Source organism: Lolium perenne, chromosome 3, assembly GCF_019359855.2.
Source record: "Lolium perenne isolate Kyuss_39 chromosome 3, Kyuss_2.0, whole genome shotgun sequence".
Taxonomy (NCBI): domain Eukaryota; kingdom Viridiplantae; phylum Streptophyta; class Magnoliopsida; order Poales; family Poaceae; genus Lolium; species Lolium perenne.
In genome coordinates, this window is record NC_067246.2 from 138,313,763 (window position 1) to 138,319,771 (window position 6,009).

The following is a 6,009-nucleotide window of genomic DNA, read 5'->3' on the forward strand; positions in this document are numbered from 1 at the left end:
GTTGATCTTGGAGTAGTGTAGCTACATCTCGGCTAGGTTTAGGGTAGCTGATGGAGTCGGAGTCCTCGATAATGGGTGAGTAGTGTTTCCGTTTTTGCCCGGAGTTGCTGGCACCCCCTGTTCGCAGTGGGAGCCTCTCTTGTACATAACATTCTGCCTTCTATAAAATTATGGTACGCGTTCGCGTACTCTCGAAAAAAAAAAATGATGTGGTGTGGAACCGCTTATGCAGTAAAACGTCGAGCTTCTCAAATTTGCGCATATCATTCCAGAAGAATAAAACACGGCCTAAATTCTCGAAGCATATCTTGCCTCCTGAAGAAAAAACATCGATGCTCTGCTCTTCCGAAATAGCGGGTTTTGCTGTTGTTGAAACTACTGTACTAGTGAAGGCGTAAAATCGCCAAAACGAACGTTATACTCGAATACGCCTCGCCGATGTTGAAACGTAATCGGAGAAATCTAACCTTCCAGGAGAGCGTAAATATACACTCGTCGTTTTCGTCGTCTTCCGCGCTCTCCACCTGCGCAAACAGAGCGCCGCATCAAATCGCCGCCTCCAATTCGAACCTCCGCGGCCCCGACCGGTGGATCCGCCGCCGGCGTGACCGACGGACGAGGCGAGGGAGGCTCGGCTGAGCGGCAGCGGTCATGCCGTTCCCTTCCCGCAGGCGCGCGGCTCCTGGTGGCTCCGGCAGGCGGCGGTAACCTCTCGTCTTAGTACGCATCAGCGAGTGTAATTAGCGAGTGTGATTAGTCCCACCTCGCCATTCCGGACGGAATCCGCGCGCTATAAAAGCGGGCCATTCGCCGGTTCTCTCGCCGAGTCTGGTAACGCGGACCTGTAACTCCAGTTTCGGAGGGCGGAGTTGGCGAGGGGGTTAACCGGGCAAGGCCGTGCGTGAGCGAGCTTGCCGGCAACGGCGGGTTCGACGGCCGAGCTCGGGTCGCTGTGTTGTGCGCTTGAGCCTCCATGGCCAGGCACCTGTAAAAGCACAGTAGACGCTATCCGGTGTTGAAGCCAGCCTGTAGGCTCCGCCGTGGATGGGCATACAAAATGGCCACGGCCTAGCCCCTGAAGTTAGCGCTGCTCGTGCTGTGCCTCCCCTTAGCAGGGGTGTGCCTTGGGTTCGCGCGCACACTTCGACCCCTCTCGCCAGCTTTTTTGATTTTTAATTGACACAAGATTATGTTCCTTCGTAGAGACAGCGGGTTTCAGTTCTTCTGTAGACTGTAAATCAAGGTGGCAGCAATTGTTTTGTTGCGTTCTGCAACCTCACTAGCTCTAGCTCTAGCTCTAGCTAGCAGATGCTGCTACTTTCTTCATCCGACTGACATGGATGAATGACTCCCAGGAGCTTAATGTCGCGGAGAGCAAGCTGGGAAAATAGTAATGCCATTGTTTTTTGATAACAAGAAAAGAACAGCATCCATGGTGTCATGCATTGTTTCTGTATTTTTCGAAAATATTGGGCAGGTCTCTGTGCTGGGTATCTTTAGGAGGATCAGAATGGTGAAGGCCAGTTTCATCAAGCTGGGTGCAAACGAAATTGCTAAAGGAGGCGTCCAGGTAGTGCTGAGCTCTGACCTGCTAACTAATGAAGTATTGCAATTGGTTAAGCAAGGCATTATATAGCTTGACTACTTTGAATTGGTATATAATTTACACATGTATGGAATTGGAATGATGAGACTGTTAGGACTTGACTCTTTTCACAGCTAGGCTCAAATGGTATTATGCGGGCATTTCCATGACTGAGGTACAAACCCTGCATGATCGGATCTAAGTGATTCATTCTTCAAGTGTTTGTGAATTGATCACTTGGTTGTTCCCCTTCCATTCTGCCATATATAGCAACACCTCCTTGCCTGCTTATGCTATGTATCGTTTACACATAGAATTAGATCTCACAATATTCAGTGGATTACAGTTTTTGTGTAGTGAAAGGGAGCAAGGCAGCCAGCCCTACTATGTTTTCCAACAAAGAAATCAATAAAGCTATGCTACAGGTTCTGGGTTGAGGCCTGTCAAAACGAAACCAATTTTCAGAGATTCCCTCGAAGAATAGCTATATAAATTCAATAATTCTTAGCTTGCACAATTTTCTGCTAACTAACGAAGTATTACTGTAATTGGTTAAACAAGGCATTATATAGCTTGACTTCTTTGAATTGGTATGTAATTTACACATGTATGGAATGATGAGACTGTTAGGGCTTGACAGCTAGGCTCAAATGGCATTATGCGGGCATTTCGAAGACTGAGGTACAAACCCTGCTTGATCGGATCTAAGTGATTCATTCTTCAAGTGTTTGTGAATTGATCACTTGGTTGTTCCCCTTCCATTCTGCCATAGATAGCAACACCTCCTTGCCTGCTTATGCTATGTATCGTTTACACATAGAATTAGATCTCACAATATTCAGTGGCTTACAGTTTTTGTGTAGTGAATGGGAGCAAGGCAGCCAGCCCTACTATGTTTTTCAACAAAGAAATCAATAAAGCTATGCTACAGGTTCTGGGTTGAGGCCTGTCAAAATGAAACCAATTTTCAGAGATTCCCTCGAAGAATAGCTATATAAATTCAATAATTCTTAGCTTGCACAATTTTCTGTTGCTGAATTTGGCGTCTAATGCTTTGATAAACAGGCCAAGTCAAAGCTTGTGTACATATTCTATCGTAGTATACAGAAGTAAAAAAATACTTCAACTACTTGTATTCACCTGTTGTCATTTCTTAGCTGCTCATAATACCTTTGTGTTTTTCTTCTTTTAGTGGCAACTAAACGAAGGCCACTTTAATTTAGGCTAAATCTGTATGCTGGGAATGTGCCACTTGAAATATCTAAGGTGTTGGAATGTTTACATCCTGACCTGATTGTATGCAGATTAATCCATGATGAAACATGTACGGCGCACACCATGCCGTTCTGCATCAATCAATGTTTTGTCAGCTCTAAAATGCTCAATTTGTTTCTTCTGCGTGAATCAGGATTCGTGGAGCTGATTTAGCGGCATTTCCATTAATAGTTACAAGCGGCATGTATCAGCGCCAAGGGATGTGCCATCGACTAACCAAAACAATTGAATCGGTAATTCGGTTTGGCATTTTTTCTGATCTTTTTGGCACTACCATTTCACATGTACATATGGGCTTGTGATAATTTGCTCTTTAATATTTTCTCGTATATCACTTCAGATTTCCTCCCTCAGATTGTCACTGAAAGCATGCCCACCATGCCATAGTAGGCTAATTATATTTTCACATACGTACTCCTCCAATTGTCTAAACTGTAGTATGTTTCTGGATTGATTTGTTATTCTAATTGTGGGGCCAACATGTATTTGTGATATCTTTCATCTTTTCCGTAGGATGCCTGTATGTGCTGAATGAGTAATTATTCTGCAAATTATGCATTATGGGCAGGGTTTGGATTTCCAAGTCACAACGGTAACAAATCATTATTACTCAGAACCAGAAATCCTGGTTAGTACTGGAATTTGTTTCATTGATGAGATTACGCTATTTTGAGCCACGTTGTGGTTTGAGCCTTAAGTCTGAAGAAAAATGAGAAAATAAAGGAAGTACGACTTTTAGCTGCTACTAATGGAAACTCTCCTGTAAAAGGCTCTTAAACCTAGTTGTAGGTGTGTATTCTTATACTAATTTGTTAGCACTGTTGCATAACACTGAACGTGTAAAATAGAGATAGGCCTTGTTGAACTGTGTAAATTTATCTTTGGATGCGGGAAGGAGGAATTTTAGAAAAGCATAAAGTGTTATTTGTGTTTTAATTGCTTTCTTTCTGCGTGTTTTAATTGCTGGATGAGGGATTGATAGGCTGATGTTTCATATTTATTAGTTAATTACCAAGCAGAGTTTAAGCTTTGGTGTTTATCAAATCAGTGAAATTTATCAAGCTGGTTTCCTTTATAACAGAGGTTTGAAGATTTAGCTTACTTTTAGATGGATGCAAATTTATCATTTCATCGCCTGGAGGGATGTGTGCTTTGGTTATCTCTCTCGGATATCCATAATAATGGATTATTGAAAATTGCTTATAGTCACAAGGCGGACCTTGGCGGAACCAGAAACTTAATCGATCACAGTGACATTTAGGAAAGTACTAATAGTCGCCAAGGGTGGCTATCCTTAGGTCCCATGAACTACCGTTAGGTTTCTGGTCCTGAATTATCGAGGATAACTATCCATGGTGACTTTGGGTTTGCACACCAGCTCCCAATTACCCCAACACTTGCCTCCGGTGACTGTCGCAAGCCGCTCAGAGTGAGGCTCTTCTTATGCTATCAATTTTTGCGAGTACTTCAATTGGAACCTCAAGCGTTGTGATGAAGTAGATAACCACACTTGTGAGCACCGCGTTGACAAGGTTGTACAACAGACAATAGTGACATGCTTCCCTAGTGAAGGAATGAGCTTGGCGGAAAATGGATTCTTTTCAAACGGGTCACCAACAAGTTTTTAGCCCAAGGTATCTCATAGGGAACTTGGCGCGAATACTCGGGAAGGCTTCTAGAATATTGTCAAGATGAATATCTTACAACTAATTGGAGCTACTTTGCTTTTTTTGCACAATTGGTAACAAGCCTGGCAGCATTGCCAAAATTTCCCAAGGTTGCGGCTAAGAAGTTGATGCATCCTTGTTGGGGGTCACAAAGATAGCGGCGTCCTCGACAAAAAAGAGTTGTGGAGATCGTTGGAGCTCTTCCCCGAAGTCTATGTAGGCGGCCTTGTTTGGTAACTTTGGCGGAGTATGGGGTGCAATGGATAGTGGTGTTCTTGTGTTGAAGCCCTCGTTGCTTGAGCGGGTGCTCAGTGTGCATGTTACAACCTTTTTTCCCTTGTATAATCTATGGCGTTTTCCTTTTCCCTACTTTTATGAAATTAAGCATAACTCGTGTTGTTGAGAGTCAAAACAATTTCAAATGGCGGTGAATCTAGAATCCCAACGCTGCTCTCCCATGGCGTCTTCATTGCGATCATTTCTTTGTACTATTCATTCGTCTGACCATCCGTGGGAAGATGTTAGGCTTATTTGATTGAAAGAAATCTCATAGGAATTATGTAGGATTGTCATTCTTAGGATTTTTTTTTTTTTGACTCGTAGGATTGAAATTCTTAGAAATACAAATGGAATTTTCTTCTATAGGATTGCATTGCTCTATGTTGTGGAGGAAAACTTACATCTACTCAGACCTTATGTTAGTACAATTTCTTTGATTTTCCTTTGAATCAAATGCTACATGCAAAAAGTTCCTGTAGGTTCTAAATCCTATAGGATTAGACTGAACATAAAATTTTAATCTTGCGGTTTTCTATTTCTATGTTTCAGGGATCATTTGAATCAAAGACGTACAAGTTGCAGTATCTCCAGTCCAATATTTTTTTTTTTGATATGTCCAGTCCAATATTGCAATCAGCGTAACCGACGCAGCAGCACCTACCCCATCAAGTAGCCCTCGGATCAAGTAAACTAATTAATCTGTGATGAGAACCCTGCGGTGCCCATCTCTGGCTTCACCCGGATCGCACGACAGGAAAACGGCCGCGCGCGGCGGGCGAACCAGTCCAGTGTCCAGGTGCAGGCACCCCATTTCATTCCATGGACAGTCAGAGGCGCAGAGCTAGTGGAGGCGAAGATATACTAGTAGTAGCAGAGCTTGACGACGACTATGGCCCGTTCGCCCGTGCGTGCGGTGCGATGAACCTGCCCAACGGCAGACCGTGCGATGGATAGATGCCTTCCCCCTTCTTCCCTTTTCTGAAACTCAACGCCTTTCTCCTTTTTTTTTTCTGACAGGATAGAGCGCTGCACCGTGCGATGTCGCTGACCGCTGCCGGTCACTGTCGTCGAATCGCGCGTGTAAATCTACCTCGATAGATCTTCAGCTTGGCAGTCAGCTGTGATCGGGAAACTCTGGCGATCCGCGTCAGCTGCTGCGAGTGCCGGGAACGCTCCGTCTCCTCCTTCTAAACTATGCTCGGC

The 6,009-nt window shown here is 44.1% G+C and overlaps 1 long non-coding RNA gene across 1 annotated transcript; it reads left to right on the top strand.

Moving 5' to 3' along the window:
- The first annotated feature begins 495 nt into the window (after positions 1-495).
- Positions 496-3,778, top strand: LOC127342564 (uncharacterized). The gene is made up of 2 exons (XR_007876734.2): positions 496-3,093; positions 3,429-3,778. It is a non-coding gene; the product is annotated as an uncharacterized lncRNA (long non-coding RNA).
- Positions 3,779-6,009: the final 2,231 nt, after the last annotated feature.